The sequence below is a fragment of the Ambystoma mexicanum genome, chromosome 5p (genome assembly GCF_040938575.1).
Source record: "Ambystoma mexicanum isolate Mex_15411 chromosome 5p, UKY_AmexF1_1, whole genome shotgun sequence".
Classification (NCBI taxonomy): domain Eukaryota; kingdom Metazoa; phylum Chordata; class Amphibia; order Caudata; family Ambystomatidae; genus Ambystoma; species Ambystoma mexicanum.
In genome coordinates, this window is record NC_090930.1 from 268,077,093 (window position 1) to 268,095,025 (window position 17,933).

Genomic DNA, 17,933 nt, shown 5'->3' on the forward strand with positions numbered 1-17,933 from the left:
TCCGGGTTAGGTTGTGCCCGAAGGCACAAGGGGGCGGGGCAGCGTCGGGGACCCGGTACTTCTTCTCGTACCGGTCCCTCTTTGCCGGCACCGTGGCAGGGTTCTTGAGGAGGGCGAGCCCCTCATCCCAGATGTCATCAAGAAGCGGTACGGCGAGGACCGTCTTCCTTTTAGCCTCGCGCCGTTGGTAAAGGAACCCTTCTTTCTTCTTTTCTTCTGGGCAGAGCTGAAAAAGCTTGGATGCCCTGGAAATCATGGCATGAAAGGATCCAATCTCGTTGGGCGGGGACGCCCGAGCAGGGGGTGACGGGGGACACGTCCCGTCGTCGCCTCCGTCATCTGTACCTGTCGTAGCCATGTCCGTGCCTGTATCATCCCCGTGGGTAGTAGACCGGGGGGAAGGCAGAGCAGGCCGCAGAGGTGGGAGAAGTGGCGTAGGATGCATCCTCCTCCTCTTATGCGGCGGACTGTCCGAAGGTCCTGGCTCCGGTTCCCCCGTCGGGTCTGGCTCAGGTACCTCCGTCGGGGGAAGGGGCATCCTTGTCCTTATCTCCGAGCATAAGGACTGAATCGCTGACAAAATGGCCACCGAGGTGTCCTGTTGCGCCGGAAACGGCGGGCGCGAGGGCTCTTGAGGAGCCTTGTCGGCTACACCGTCGCTCTCGTCGTCACCCTCGTCGGGATCCCTCCCGATGGGCTGGGCCTCTTCCACGACTTGGATGAGCTCTTCTTCAGAGGTCGTGTCCGTATCCACGATGGCCACCAGCCCCTCCCCCACCTTTTCCAACGAGGACTTCGTGGGGGTCTTCTCAATGGGCCTGAAAGACGACTCCCTCCGCGGTGGCAGGGAGACTCTGGGTCCCTCGGGCGCCTCCACTGGTGTAGCCTGAACAGGCTGAGCCAGGGCCGCGGCGACATCCTCAATCGAGGTCTTAGCAGGGTGAATTAAGGCCATAGCCACCTTCTGGATGCCTGGGGCCTTCACCTTGGGGGGGGTGGGGAAGGGTCCGAGCCTCGCTCCCCCTCTGCCGGAATCTTCGAGATCAACCGGGGCCTCTCCAGAAGCTTCGCCGGGTTCTCGGACTTCCTTTTACCCGAGCCAGAGCGTTGGCTCGAGGTCGATGGCGCCGGGGAGGATGCGCCCTGCCTGGCAGCCAAGGAGCCCAACCGTTCGGCGCTCCCGGTGCCCGCGGACTCGCGGTGCTTAGCCTTTTGTTGCCGGGGCGCCCTCACAGGACTTAGAAGACCGCTCGGACTTCTTTTTCTTCTTCTCGCCCGACAGGCTCTTACCTTCCAGCCAGTTGGCGAGACGGAGGTGGCAATCCTTCATGGTCCGCTGCGGTCCCACAAAACGCACAGTCCTTCTCCGTGTGCGTCTTGTCCTCATGGAGACAGTAGAGGCATAACGAATGCTCGTCCTCTTTGAAAACATTCTGAAGCTGGCATCCAGGGTAGGTCCTGAACAGCTTCCCGGGCGTCAAGCTTCCTTTCTCCTGGGCCATGTCCGGGGTAGGCCTTGGAACTTCTGGAATCCTCCAAAAGCGCAACTCGACGAAATCTTCACCCTTGAGGGGCGTAGAAAACCCCGAAACGGATCCCCGTTGATCGGATGTAGAAACGGTGGAGCTTGAAGCTCTATTTAACCGAAAAATGAGAACAATCTCTTGAAAAAGCGCGAAAACGCAGCAAAAGCTCGAGAGCTACAGCACGAGGACTCCCAACACTTGAACGTGCGGTAAAAATCTGAGGATGGCTGCCGGAGGCGGGTCTTAGGGAGAGGGCAGTCATTGGCTGGGGGCAGTATGACCCAGAGACCAGTGATTGGTTACTACTAAGAAAGACAGATCAGAAACGAAACTGATACTGATTTTTTTCTATACCGAGGATTCCCGGCCTGACGACGGGGAATATTCATGAGCATGTGAATCCATGCCAGACCCCATGCTGGAGAATCTACATTAACAACACAAAGGGCAACGGCGTATGAAATAATATCCAGCCCAAACGTTCATGTGGTGAGATGCAAGACAGTAAACCCAGCTATATTCATTACTGAACCATGTACAGTTGAGGACATGCAAGCACATGATTGCGCTACATATGAGGGAGAGGAAGATGATATTCCCAAAGCGAGTCAAAATGCGCTGCAGAAGGGGGGAAATATACTGCGTAGATGGGTCAGCATCAATAGACAGGAGAAAAGCATGTAGGGACGGCAGTTGTAAGAATGGAGGAAGAAGGGTATGAGATTATTGTGCAGAAACGCCTCCTCTCTCATTACTCGGCTCAAGCGGCGGAACTGACCGCGCTTATTGAAGCGCTGCATACAGCAAAAGGATGTGCTGTCCCAATATACTCTGAGTCAGCATATGCCACAACAACAGTACACTCAGGGTGTTGACGGGTAGATGGTTCACCAGTACCACATGCAGCCCTACTAAACAAACTGATAGAAGCACTAGCAGAATCATCAGTGGTAGCGTTGGTGAAGTGCCAAACACATACCAACAACACAGACGCGATCTCATTGGGAAACGCAGCAGCCGACACTGCAGCAAAAGACACTGCATATTTCAATATTCCGCAAGCAATAGAGTGCATTGTTAAAACGCCCAGCACAAATGCACCAGAGGAGGGATACAGCCATACACCAATTGCCCAAATAATAGAGCTCCAAAAGCGAGAGTTGTGGGGGAAGAGAGGTTGTAAACAGTCCCCGACAGATCTAATATGGAGACAGGAACTAGCAGGGAAGGTAGTAATGGCAGTGGAGGTATTAGAAATAGCATTTCAACAACTAAACTTCCCAACACATGTAACTAAACAACACATTACAGTTGAAATACAGGAACATTGGTTTGTTCCACATTTGCAGGAACACTTGTCAAAATTCACAGTAGAATGCACAACGTGCCAGACATACAGTTCAGGAATGACCCGGAGGACGTTCCGAGGAACACTGCCGCGTCCTGTGGGCCCGCTTAGAGAGCTACACATTGACTACGCGGATATGGGGGAAAGATGTAATGGAGCGAAATATCAGATTGTGATAGTTTGTCCATTCTCAAGGTGGGTGGAAGCTGGACCATGCCCGCACCCGGACGCGAAGTGTGCCGCAAAGTTCCTAGTGCAGGAGGTTTTCACAAGATGGGGTATATGTGACGTAATAAGGTCATACCACAGCACTCATTTTGTAAACCATCTATTCAAGGAAGTGACCACCTTACTAGGTGTTAAGCACAAATTATGTTTGATTTATCACCTGCAGGCGAACAGGGTCGTAGAAAAGATCAACAGCCTGCTCAAAAGCAAATCGAAATTATGTTAACACCCTCAAGAAAAATTTGGTGTATTGCCTGCTACTAGCACTGTTCCAACTCAGAACGCAACCAAAGTAAATACCATCATTTGAGCCCGCACGAAATAGTGACGGGTCGACGCATCCATATGCCACTTTCCCCAGTAAGAGTAGCCTCAGACACTCAGAGCTGCCACATTGCTAGGGGATGAATTTAAGGAATATCTCACCGAACTGACACGTGCAGCGAGTATCATAGCGAGACAGATTGCACCACCATTTACGCAAAATGCTGAGACGGATACTACAATGCCAGCACAGGACAGCCCAAGGGGTCAATTAATGCCAGGTGAAAATGTGTACGTCCGAAGTTTTGTGCGGAGATGGAGCTCTCCAAGATTTCATGGGCCCTACGAGGTTATCTATTGCACACCCACTGCTGTTAAGGTAAAGGGATTGAAATATTGGGTGCATCTGTCAGATGTGAGAAGAGCACGCAATAGCACAATCCCTCAATGTCGACAAAATGACAACAACGAAGTTGCAAGTGGATAAAAGACAGGCGAGCAAAAAGGAAAAGGACAAACTTCAGAGTTGTAAATAAAAACCAGTTTATGACAGGTGAAAAAAAAAGAAGTGTACAAATGAGAACACGTGTGTATGTAAAAAAGAAGTTGGGCTCTGTCTCTCTCTGTCTATCTTTCTACCTCTCTCTTTTTCTCTGTTTCTCGCAATATGATATTATGCACGAAAGAGTGACTATCATTATTGACATTTTTGGTGATGAAAAATGTAATTTATGTCAATACAATTTAAATGACAAAAGCAGAATAGAATAGAAGTGTGCACACAAAGTATTATGAATTAAATAATAAATAAGATGAAAAGTAAATGTGAAGCAAATGAAATAGAAAATAATGGAAGTAATAATGAAATGTATGCATATCACTTAATTTTATATCACCTCCCCAGGTGGAAAAATGTCAGAAAGGAGGGCACTTACTCACAACACAAATTTAGATAGTTATAGAGCATCTAGTAGAATAAGGCAATATTATAATTTAGAGTGTGGCCTTAAATTTGCGTCAATATTGTTCTCTGTGATGTTATTTTTTGCGGCCTGGTACTGGACTGTGGCTTTCATAATTAAAGATATGAAAGAGGGGGGGGTAGCGGGGTAAACCTGATACGAGAGGGCTCATTGCTCATATGGGCTGGAGTTAAAACTATGTGGAAACATAATCACTCTGTAAATAGCAATCTTACTACGTTGTATAAAAATCGTACTACCACAACCCCACGTTTTTCACTTGCTGCTATTAAACCAAGTAAAGATAACAAGACCAATCAGTATGATGGGGATTACTCCTGGGAGGGTGAGCCTGACCTGATAAATACTGATGTGCAAACAACCACAGAACCTACCTCACAAGGCACTATAATGCACTTTAATCTTGCTACTACAATTACACAAGAAACTCCAGAACCACAGGCCTGGCAAGCTGCTAGTGAACCCAATGACACAGCATGGGCAGATGTATTTCCCATAAAGTATAGAAGGGTGAAAATGATAAATAACAGGGAAGGGGGGAGGAGACGGAAAAGGGGGGAAGGGGGGACAGGAGGGAAAAGATAATGATGTGTACCATGGCCTGGGATTAGATGAAATTGAAGACCCTCCGCCACCCAGACCAATCTAACAAATGGTACTCAGGCATGAGTGCAACAGGAAACAAGCCACAAATGAGAGCTGCTACGTTTGCTCTCTCATACCGCACGCATCAGGCACACCTAAAATACTTGTACCTCAATAAGTGCCCTTGTCAGATGCCCAATGTTTAATTCATCTCGTATTATGTAGAATTCGAAGCACCTTCCAGGCACACACAGTTACAATGGAAATGCTGCAGAACGAGAGAACTTGCACGAGCAAGCCGCAAGGAGTGATTTGCATCAAAGAACCATTTTTTGTCATCAAAGGAACAAGGTTCACAGAAAACAAGTGGCAAGAAGAGACAGTCGCATGCAAAGCGGAAGCATTACAAGGCTTAACTGAAGAAAACCTTCAATGGATCAAAGAAACGTGTACTTCTGTCTGGTCCCAGCACATTGCAAAGCTCACATGGGTCACTGCACTTGAGAAACCCATCAAGACCCAGAGAGAAATACTGCACAAACTTTGTTTCCATGGCGAAGGGAAGGTACAAATGGGCACCAACAGAAAATGCAACGAAATGATCATCCCAGATATGGAAATAAAGGCACAGCAGCACTCATGGACATGTATTGGGTATGTGGCAAAAAGCTTACCGGCATCATGGAAGAGAACATGCAGCCTGGCCACCCTGCACTCAGCGCTAATGGTAATCCCAGAAAGCCATATCCAAGGGGGGAGAGAATCGGCTGGCATATCGGCAGCAGGAGATTCGGCTGGCACATCGGCAGCACCCCAGGCAACAGCAACAGAGCCTCCCCCATATGACGTTCTGTCCAAAGATGAGCTACAAGACAGATTGTCCAGCAAAAGGAGGTCAAACTATATCTCCAATGAATCATCCAAACTCCTTGTCGAGATTCCTGACAGATACAAGTTATTTAATTCAGCTGAAACGTTCTTTGGCTCCCTCCTGGCACCAGGACTCCAGGCGCGAACAAACGCCAAATGGCTGCAGATCGTCCGCTGGGAACTGATCCAACTGGCCAATGACACTGAAGAGGGATTCAATGTGATCAAGGTGGAACTTCGCGCCTTGCGCCTAATGACAATGCAGAACCGGTACGTCCTGGACCTTCTTACAGCAATGGACGGCGGTGTTTGCCGAAAAACCGGGAGCGCATGCTGTACATTCGTACCTTCTGAAGACACAGATAAATGAGACACTCTCCCACATCATCTCGGCAGTACACAGTCTGGGGGAGGGAATGCTGAAGGAAGGAGGAATAGAGCCGAGCAACTGGTTCGATAACATGTTCAATTGGATACCCTTCTGGCTCAGCATCATGATGAAACTTTTTGTTCCAGTCATCGATTTTATTTTACTATTTTTCTGTGTGCGCCAGGTAGGAATCCGATGTTGTGCGCAATCAATGCCTAGTTCAGCAATGATGATGGTTACAAAGGGCAAACGGACAACGGTAGCAACCATGATAGATGCACAAATACAGACTGGAGAACAAAATGAACCAAACTACCACATTACAGCTGTCTATCGCCAACATGGGGATAGGGTAGATATATCACACAACAATTAAAGAACCACCGGTTCTTTAAAGAACAACCATAGGCGACCAGCGGCATCCCTGCCTAGTCCATCTGCTGAGTTGCCACTTATCAGAAATTACCGTGCCCGTTATAACCCTTGCAATCGGGGAGCTATATAGCATTTTAGCCCATCTAATATACCCCGGTCCTATCCCATACCCCTTCAGGGTCGCCATCAGCCAAGGCCACCTCACTGTATGGAAGGCCTTGACCGCGTCCAACGACACTATGGCCAGTTGGCCCGGGTCTTTTTCAGTATGATCAATAATGTGGTGAAGCCTCCTATGGTTGTCCGTGATATTCCTGCCGGGGACGTAACCTGTCTGGTCTGGGTGTATCAACTTGCCAATTACTCGCTTGAGCCTATTGGCGAGCACTGCCGTAAGTATTTTGCTATCTTGATTTAGCATCGACAAGGGTCTATTTTTTTTTTTTTGTAAAGTATTTTATTGGTTTTTTCAAGAAAGTGAGAAACATTACAAACTTACAAGTGTGGTAATAAAGAAACGATACAACAAAAAAAAGTAACGTGAGAACAACCAAAACAACAGCAGTCTATATGTAGCGTTAATTATGAGATGTTTGGTGGCAAGTAAAAATGATAGTTCCGATGTTACAGGAAGCGAGGGGAACAGATTCGGGTAATTCCTTCTCTGTATCAGTATGAAAAATCGGGTGTTGTAGGACGCTACAGTCCCTCAGGGAGGCTTATAGTCTGCCTTGAAGCGCATGTCACTCAGGAGGGCTTTCCAGGAGTCCAGGGTTCCACTTGTGGCTTCTCCGCTGGTTGTGATCCCGTTTTGCCAGGCCCTGGTTTCAGCAATCGTCCATCTCGCCAGTTCGCTCAGCCACCGGGCATGGCTGGGGCCCGCTGGAGTCTTCCAGGCCATCGCTATTGTTCTCTTGACCAAAATGCATGAGATATCCATTAGTTTCACCAAATGTTTAAATTTGCCCGGTCTAGGATATATACCTAGTAGGCACTCTCCGGGCGTCCAGTCGTATCTTACCATGCCAGCTTCTGCGCAGGATTGTTTGGCTTTGAACCAGAGTGATTTCACTTTGATGCAGGACCAGAACATGTGGATCATGTCTGCCTTGTCATTTCCGCACCATGGGCACGTCGGGGGTATTTTCGGGTTGAATGAGGCAATCCTGTGGGGAGTCATATGTCCGGTAAAGGACATTCAGCTGTATTTGTCCGAATCTGGAATTCCGGGACACTTTCTTGGGGTAGATCAGTGCTCTCTCCCATTCCTTGTCAGTAAGTGGTGATTCAAGATCTGCCTCCCATTTCGCCTTCAGTGCCTGACCTTTGGGGTTAGGCTTGTCTATGAGTCTGTTGTAAAGTCTGGAAACAGGTCTCCATCCATCTGAGAGGTCGTGCATTTCCTGTAGCAGTGGGTCTGGGGTGGGCTCTTCCGGCCAGCTGTTCCACTGCTTCTTAGCGATCTGTTTGATCCTGTGGTACCAGAGGAACTGGCCCTTGGATAGTCCTTCAATGTTCTGTAACGACTCGAAGTCCCTGAATTCCCCATCAGTGAACATGTCTCCCCATGTATATATGCCTACTTCCTCCCATCTCCTGGGAGTGGAAAGTTCCGCCTCCGACTTGCACACATCCACCAACATGGGGTTATCCGGTGAGTACGGATGTTTCACTTGCCTTATGTGACAGGCCCTGGCCCATATCTGCCTGCCCAGCTTGACAATCAGCAGAGTTTCGGAGGTAGCCGAGGGGGAAACCATAGAATTTCTTTGGGGATTAAGTCTGTGGAAGACTGCCTGAGTAGTTCCAGTTCGGCCGATGTGTCATCAGACAGCCACTTCGTAATGTGACTGAGCTGGGCCGCCAAGTAGTAAAGGTGAAGGTCTGGGAGTTTTATTCCGCCTTCCTTATGTGGGAGAGACAGCGTGGCCAGTGTGAGCTTGTGTCTGCGCGGACCCCACAAGAAGTCCTTGATGATGGCCTCTAGTGTCTTGAAGAAAGGCGGGCGAACGTAGTGGCAAATATTGGCAAAGAAGTACAGGAATCGAGGAAGGATTATCATTTTGGCAATCGCCGCTCTACCCACCATTGACAGTGGTAGTTTGGACCAAAATTTGATTGAACGCCGAAGGCCGGTGACTGCTGCTATAGTGTTATGTTCGTGTGTGAGTAGCGGGGTGTGACCCACATTGATTCCCAGGTACCGGAACTTGTCAGGTTGCCACTGTATTCCGATAGGCGGGAGGTTGTCTACTGCAGTGCCCCTCAGGCTAGCTAGGGGGAATGCAGTTGATTTGTGTCTGCTGAATCGTATCCCTGAGTACTTTGCATAATTGTCGAGAACTTCTAGCGTTGTGGGTGCGTTGAGCTCAGGGTTCCTCAAGTAGAGAAGTACATCATCCGCGTATAATGAAATTATGTTGTAAACGTTGCCCACCTTAATGCCTGCATCAAAAAACTGTTGGCGAAAGTATATGGCTATTGGTTCTAGGCCCAATATATACAGCATGGGCGAGAGTGGGCACCCCTGTCTCGTGCCTCTTTGTATTGCCCAGGATCCCGAGACAATTCTGCCTGTTTTAACCCTTGCCATTGGCGAATTATAAAGTACCTGGATCCATCTGATGAAGCCCGCACCGAAGCCGAAGCCCCTCAAAACCTCCACAAGCCACTCCCAATAGATAGAGTCGAAGGCCTTGATGGCATCAAGTGACAGTATCGCCAGGTCCTCCTCTCGATCGTGGGTTTCGGCCATGATGTGTTGTAGTCTCCTGAGGTTGGCCGTGGTGTTGCGTCCTGGGACGAATCCATTTTGATCTTCGTGAATTATGGATCCTACCACTCTGGCGAGTCTGTTGGCTAATATAGAAGTGAGGATCTTGCTGTCGTAATTCAGCATGGCCAAAGGTCGATAAGAATCGCAATCGGTGGGTGACTTGTGCGGCTTGAGCATTGGAATAATTATGGTCTCTTTCATGGTGTTGGGCAGGATGCCGTTTGTGTAGGCTTCTTGATAAACTTCATGCAGGATGGGGGTGAGAATGGGTTCGTAGGTCTTGTAGAATTCGGGCGGGAGACCATCACTGCCGGGGGCTTTGCCATTAGCGAGCGATCTGATGGCCGCCGTCACATCTTCGGAAGTGATTTCCGAGTCCAGTTCCTCCCTCTGCTCGCTGGAGATTTGAGGGAGGCCTATCTCCTCCAATGTTTCGATTAATTCTGCGGCGGGCACCTGGGACTCGTGGGCATACAATTTGGAGTAGAACTTAGCAAAAGTCTCGTTAATCTCCATCTGCGTCTTGTGTGTTACTCCTTTTTCGTCCTTTATCTCCGTTGGCAGGTGTTTGGGGTGTTCCCGCTTGCAGAGCCAGGCAAGCAATCTGCCGGGTTTGTCAGACTCGCTGTGGGATCTAGCGGTATGTGTTGCGAAGTCAAATTTCTCCAGTCTGACCCATGATTCCTGACATTTTATACGGGCTGTTTTAAGGATCTTCTCGGACTCTGGGGAAATGTCAGGGGCGGACTCTAGTCTTGCGATCTCTAATTCCTGGGCCTCAAGAGAGGACTGTAGTTGTCTGCGGGTTCCGCCCGCTCTTGAAATGATTTCTCCCCTGGTAACCACCTTCATGGCCTCCCACAGTGTGGACCAGGTAGCCACCGATCCCTTATTGATTTCGACATATTCCTCTCGCTTCTCAGCAAGGTCCTCTCTGAACTCTGGATCATCCAACGCTGCTGTGGGCATCCTCCACATGGGAATTGGAGGTTTGGGTCCACGTAGCTGCCAATGCATGGCGAGCGGGGAGTGGTCGGAGATCGATCTCCCCAAATATTCAGTGGATGTGGCCAGTGGAGATTGTTCCCTATCAACAAACAAGTAGTCGATCCTTGTGTGGACGCCATGTGGAGCTGAGTAGTGTGAGTAAATTCTGGCCTCTGGATGTTGCACTCTCCAGATGTCTACCAGGTTGAGCTGGTAGAGTGTTTCCGTCAAGGAGGTGGATGCGGGACTGCTTGGCTGAGGAGGAGGGCGCGATCTGTCCTTGCTTAAGTCCATGACGCAGTTGAAGTCTCCCCCCCACACGAAGGTCCTGCCTCGGTGTTGTGCCAGTCTAGCACTCAACGTGCTTAAGTATGACGGGATTCCATGCTGCGGAAAGTATGTGTTAATGAAGCACACTGGGGTTTGTTCTATGGTGCCCCACATTGATGTATATCTCCCTTCCTTGTCAGAATCCCAGCCTTCTAGCTGGAAAGGCACATTCGGGTTCACCCATATCAGTACGCCTCTCGCATATTTGGAGTAAGGAGACCCCCTCGTGGTCCCATCCCATCGATCTGTTAACTTAGACATGGAGTCCGCTGTAAGGTGGGTCTCTTGTAATAGCGCAATCGAGACCTTCTTCCTCCTGAGGTAGGACTGCACGCGGTTCCTTCTGAGGTATGAAGCCATTCCCCTCACATTCCATGTCATCACAACAAGTTGCGACGCCATCGGATCGGTGTTCTGAATTCGTCTTGGAGTTCTGGCCCGCTGGCCCGGTGGCACAACGAACCGCAGGTGGCGTTCTGCGGGCGGGGGGCCCCTGGTTCATGAAGTCTTGTGTCGTAACCTGCCACCATCTTGTACTTTACCAACATTGATGATTCGTAGACTGCAAAGCCAACTAAACTAATAACATAACACAAACTGGTGCGCCCAGCGACTACAACACTGTCGCGGTGCTCAGGCGCTCTCGCGCCGTCTGAACCCATCCGGGTATCGGGCGTGAGCTGGGTCGGGCGGTGAACTGGCCCAATTGGATTTTCTGCTGGGGGTAGGGTTGGTGCGAGGCGGCAGGGCCGTGCGAGGGCCGCTTCCGTAAATTAAACTGTTGTTTGGATTACCTGCTGGGGTCCGGTTACTGGTGGTGCGAGGAGACTCGGGATTTAATCGTCGTTCCGAGGAGGATCCTTGCCATCGGCTAGGTTATTATCTTCTAGCCACATATTGGCCGCCTCCGGGTTTTCGAGAAATATCGCTCGCCCATTATAAACAACTCTCAGGCGCGCGGGGTACAGCAGCCTGTATTTAATGTCCAGTTGGCGAAGCTTCGCCTTGATCGGGACGAATGAGTTCCTTTCCCTCTGCACTTTCTGGGTGTAGTCGGGGTAAATAGTAATTTTTGAGTCCCCCCTTTCAATGGGACCTGCTTCCCTGGAGTGCCGTAGGATGGTTTCTCTGTCTTGAAAATTCAATATTTTGGCTATTATTGGCCGTGGACGCGAGCCGGGGGGAGGACATCTCTGGAGGGATCTATGTGCCCTTTCGACCGCAAAGCCTTGGGTTAGTTTTCCGGCCCCGATCTCTTGTAGCAGAAGGGTTTCGACATAGGATGTGGTGTTTAGGCCCTCTGTTCCCTCCGGGATACCCAGGATCCTGATGTTCCCCCGTCTGGCCCGTCCTTCGGCTTCCTCTGCCCTTTCCTCCAGGAAGGCGACCCTCCTCTTTAGATCGGAGACTTCGGACTTCAGGGTTGTGGTGGCCCCGGACAGCTCCGTCGTGGAATTCTCGACGGTCGTTACCCTCTCTGTCAAGTTGCGGGCATCCTGGCGGATGAGTTGTATGTCTATTTTGAACTCATCAATCTTGGAGTCGATGTGGGTTCTCAGTGAGGCAATGGCATCCAATATCTGAGAACGATTGTCGTTGACCTCCCCTTCGTTCGGATGAGTGATTTCGGAGAGGCTAGGTCTGGACTGGGTGGAGGTCTTCGCCTTGGTCGAGACAAAGGAGTCCATGGTGGCGGCCCTGCTCTTGTTCTTGGTGGCCATCTTGAAGCCGCAGGATGTAGATCGCCGAGTCGGGGAGCCAAGTGGGGCGGCCCAAGGGTGCGGTGGTGGTCAGGGGCCCACCAAAGGGTATTATGTTGGCTCACGCACCTTGAGTTTCAGGGCCCCCCGAGTGCTTCGGCTGGAATCAGGTCGTTCGGGTGATGGCCGGGGGGCGGGGTGCTGCTTCTCAGAGGTGGCGAGTTTCTCTTTATGTGATGCCCTCCGCGTGGTTCTAGTTGTAGTCCGCGTGGCATAAATTGGGCCAGCCCAGGGGTAGCGGAGTCAGGGGTCTGGGGGCCTGTGTCGATTCCGAACCAGTCTCAGACAGGGGTCGCCCCCCCCCGGCCTTGTTGCCGATCCCCAAAGTGCTCCGTCAGGGGACGCTGATTCAGGGGCTGCGTGAAGCTGAGCGAGGCGCCATCTTGGATCAATGCGCGGCGGAGGGGAGGGTGGGATCCGGAGCCCGCTCTTCCTCACAGGGGCTCCGAAAATACCAACAATCGAGTAATTCCTAATGGGGAGCGCTTCCCCCGCCGATGCGTGCTTTTCCGCTGGCTGCAACCACTCTTGTACCGGAGAAAAAGGATCAGGAAGCGGCGTCTCGGCCGGAGCCCGGCAGATCAGCTTCTGCCCTCCATCGGTTCCAAGCCACGCCCCATCGACAAGGGTCTATAGGACCCGCAGTCCGCATTCGACTTGCCCGGTTTCAAGAGCGGGATGATCACTGCTTCACTGAGACACTCCGGCAGTCTCCCTAGCTTGTAGGCCTCATTGAGCATGGCCAGCAGTGGCTGGAGCAGCTCCTGCTTATATACTTTATAGAATTCGCTGGGCAACCCATCCGACCCAGGCGCTTTACACGTGGGCAGATGTGTGATCACCGCGTCTAGTTCATCAGGGGTGACTGGGGCCTCCAGCTCCGCTTGCTCATCCAGCCCATTTCTTCGCCTACATCCTCATACAAGCTTTTATAATATAAGGAATTCCTCATTTACTCCTTCCTGTGTATTACAAATCTGACCTTCCGCATTTTTGACTTCTCTGATCACCTGTCGGGGTGTCTCATTCTTGTACAACCAGGCCAGTAGCCTACCTGGCTTGTCTCCTCCTGCATGTTGCCTCTCTATGTATTTCTTGTAATTTAGCTTACAAAGCCTATCCCACAGTTCACTTCTAGCTCTTTGTAAGTCTCTTATCTTAGCAACATTCTCCCGGGAGCCCCCCCCCCCTTTGCATCAAGTCCTCTAGCTCTCTCTGTTTCCCGCAACTCCCACTCTATGCCCCTCTGAAGCCCACTTGATTTCGAAATGGCCACCCCTCGCACCACCACATTAAATGCTTCTCATACTGTTCCCATGGACTGTACACTACCAGTGTTTATTTCAAAGTATTCCTCTATGGCTTCCCTCAGATCCTCTCTGAATCCCGGGTCCTGTAGGGCCTCAGCTCTGAGCCTCCATGTCGGGATTCGCACCCTGTGGGGGCGGTATCGCCACTCTACAACAAAGAGCGAGTGATCCGAGAGCACTCTAGCTTTGTATTCTGCGCTCACCATTTCTCCCGCAATCTCAGCCGCTGCAAACACATAATCTAACCTGGTATGCAGGTCATGTGGAGCTGCATAATGCGAGTATTGCCTTTCCGTTGGGTGCAACCGTCTCCATACATCCTCTAGCTTAAACTCTGTCAACAGTGTCCCCCAACCCTCTAGCTGCTGACGTGGGCCTGGCTATCTTATTGTCCGATCTATCTATTTCAGGGTTCAGGGAGCAATTGAAATCTCCTCCTCACAACAACACCCCCCCCCCAAATAGTGGGCTAATTTTACCATACAATGATCTAAAATAGGATGCAATGTCGTGGTTCGGGGCATATAGGTTAATGATAGTCACTTCTTTATTTTCCAGGAGTCCCTCCACCACCACCATTCTACCTTCCGGGTCTGCCGTCGATCTAAGCAATTGAAACGGTACATGCAGTGCTACCCATGTGACCACCCCTCTTGCATATGCCGAATATGTGGCTCCCGTGACGCTCCCCTTCCATTTTCTCCTTACTACCTCTAATTTCTCCCTGGTGAGGTGGGTTTCCTGGAGCAGAGCTATGTCAATCCTCGTCCTTCTTAGGTACATCATTATTTTATTCCGTTTTAGATGACTGTTGAGGCCCCGAACGTTCCATGTCATGATTCTAAGGTTACCTGATTCCATTAGCTTGGTGTTCTCCTGCCCTCCACCCCTTCCTATTGCTTCCTCCGTGACTCGTATTCTGGCTCAATTCCCCTCCAACTTCCCCAACTTCCCTTTCACTCCCGTCCTCCCCTCCCCACTGCACACTCCCCTTCCCCTCCCCCCTCCGTTCCCATCCCCAACAAATGCCCAGCGCCATCCCTGGATCTCAGGCTCACCCACGTCTGGTCCCGTCTCGTGGTGTTGAGGACTAGGACCCCGTGGGGTGTCACCAAACTAATAGTGACCTAACTAAGCAAATGCTATGGGGATTCAAGGGTTGACTCCCAGGAGTTCCCACTAGCAGAAGACAAAAGTGGGGGAGATGGGGCGATTGTTGAGGCTGGGCTGGGAGGTCTGGCGTAGAGCATGGAGAACTGTGGGAGACCCGGACCAGTTATCCTCGCAGGCCCTGCTGGTGGCGCTATGCGGCGAAGACTCCCAACTGATCAAAGGGGTTCGCAAATACTGGGAACCGGTGGGCCTGGCTACCCTTGGAGACATATGGCAGGAGGGGGAGGCAGTGGAATTCCAGAGGCTGCTGGACGAGACCGGGGTGAATAGGGGCCAATATATTACTTATACCAGGATCATTAAAGGGGTGAGTGAAAGATGGCCTGAAACGGTGCTTGCAGAAGAAGAAATGATGCAAGTCTCCTCAGAGGGCGGGCACGAAATATCACGGATATATGAACTCCTGGGTGCGAAGGCGGGGGAAGGAGCTGTCCCAATAGAGGCTTGACTGGGAGGGGGAGGTGGGGGAACCCATAACAGAGGGGTAATGGGATAGAGCCCAAAGATACCACAAGAAAGTGTCCCGTAATGCGAGACTCCAGCAGATCCAGTCATACATCACCCACAGAGCGTACCTGACCCCTGGCAGAATAGCTAGGTTTGGCGGTTCAGCTATTCAGAAATGTCCCAGGTGCGGAGAGGAGGAGGCGGGGCTGTTGCACATGTTCTGGGCTTGCCCGGCGGTGAAGAGATTCTGGGCAGAACAGAAGACGAAAATGGCCAGACGGGGGGTGGTGCTGGATGTGGAGTCGGCTTGGGCATGCATGTTGGGGAGCTTCCCTAGGCCATGTACCCTAAAATATATTAGCAAAATGAAAGACTTGGCTTACATTCTGGCCAAGCGCAGAATAGCAATGTGTTGGAAAGCGGCTCACAGGCCTAGAGTAGAGATGTGGTGGGCAGACCTCCTTAAATGGGCAGAGGCAGAAACAGCGGTCTGGTACGAAGCAGTCACCAGAGGAGGGGGGGGGGAGGAGGAGGAGGAGGAGGAGGAGGAGGAGGAGGAGGAGGAGGAGGAGGAGGTAGGCCCCCTGATAGCCTGGAGGCAAATGGTGACCTCAATGGCGAACCCCCACCAGGGTAACCATGATATGGAAGACCAGGAAGAGATAATGATAACAGACACCTGCAGATGCCCAGGTAGAAGGGACAGATACGACGGCTCAAAGTTTTGGGGCGGTAGGGGGGAGGACGGAAGAGAGCAGTGAATAATGCAATACCTTCAATTTGAAAATGTACGTCCGGAATGGTTGTAATGTTTGGCGTGTTTGGATAAAATAAAACATTTTTTTTAAAAAAAGGATAGTTTGGGATGCAGAGAGTGGGAGCTTAACTGACAGAAGTTCAGAGGACCGGATGCTGGTCGATAGGTTCGCTCTGAGGCCTAGGGATTATTAGGCGATGAAGGCTACTCCGCCTCCTTTGCCCGATTCCCTATCATTCCTCATTATTGAACAGCCATCTGGGATGGCAAAGGAGAGAGCTGGGCCTGATGCAGACAAGCTTCAGTGATAGTCAAGAAGTGTAGGTTGTTAGAGGAAGCAGGGTCTGCAATGTCGAGCGCGTGGGCGACCAGCGACCGAGCATTGATGAGAGCGCCTCTAATCGTGGGGCATTCAGCTATGCTGATAGGAGTTTTTAGGGTGTTATCTCAGTTGGGTTTAGGATTAGCTGTTGGCTGGTTAGGAAAAGAGCGAAGGGTTTTTTTTTTTGTTAGGTGTCCTGCGAAGAGGAAGCAGAGTCTCAGGTTTCTGTCCTTCACTGGGCAGGGGTTCCAGGGTGTAGGTGGTGTGGCAAATCCATTCTGATGGGCTAGGCGGCTGGTTGGGCACCTAGTGGTGGTGGTGGATGTGTCCTAGGAGGGAGGTGGGATGATGAGCTGGTATTCAGTAGTGGTAGTATAGTTGCCAATGTTAGTGTGGATCTGCAGATGCCATGATGCCTTTGGGCGACCGTGCGCTTTATAAAAGCTAGTAACATAACTTAACAGAGGGCTGCCATGAACGCACTAGGGTGCAATAGGTGTTTATTGGGAGGAGACAGCGCACTCAGATACAAAGGCCTGGTTCGCTCTAGTCGGGTACATTCACTAGGGGCACGGTAGGCTAGTCCAGTTCAGTATAGTACACTACAAAGCAGTGGGCACATTCATAAAATGGCGCAGTAAACTAGTCCAATTCAGTATACTTCAAATTCGGTGGAGGCACATTCACTAAAGGGCGCATTCACTAAAAAAAGCATGCAGATACAGTGTCATCCTATACAGGCAGGTGATACACTGGGCAAATCAACAGACAGGCCACTTTCGAATCAGCAAGCAGATACATTGCCATCCAAAACAATGCAGGCATATAAATGAAGGCAGGCAAATGCAGTACGATGCAATATGGGCACATAAATAGTAGGCTAGTCGGCAGTCATGGTCATTTATAGTTGAGGACTGCAGTAAAGATTGTGCAAGATGCTAATGAAATCAACAGATAAATGCAGAAGGTGGAGATCTAAAGAACGGGCATAGGGATTAAAGGTGTGGGTGCTGGACAAAGTTGAGGCTAATAATACGTGCGGTAAGAGTGTAAACATTCGGCACACGTTATTTAACAGCAGGCGGCAGGGTAGCGTCTACTGGTGATGTAGTTAGCTTAAATAGCTGTTGCAGTAGCGGCAGTCGTGTTACAGATAAGCACAGCAGCGCAATGTGTGTAAGAAAATAACGTGCTGGTGGTGCTGCTATGAACTAGCAGGGGACCTGGGTACGGCAGTGCGGCTCTTGCAGCATACACAAGCCTTCAGGAGGAGCATGCTGCTATGCAGTGTTTGTGTCAGCAAAGTTCAGAGGCAGTGGCACAATGGAAGTTGGGTGCCGATGCAGTTGCTAGTAGTGTATGTTTTACTCCTTGCCGTGTTACAGCATAGAGAAAGGGCACAACGGGCTTGCTAATATATTCGGTTGTAGGTCTTAGGCGCCCCAATAGAGAGATGCATGCAAACGGACAGATGTTCTGCATAAAATATAATTTCCGCTAAGGGTGAAGCATAAATCATTTA

The 17,933-nt window shown here is 50.6% G+C and overlaps 1 protein-coding gene across 1 annotated transcript in view; it reads right to left on the reverse strand.

The window, feature by feature from the left end:
* MCTS1 (MCTS1 re-initiation and release factor) overlaps window positions 1-17,933 on the reverse strand; it is a 367,576-nt gene that overhangs the window by 266,871 nt on the left and 82,772 nt on the right. The gene's annotated exons all lie outside the window — the stretch shown is intronic.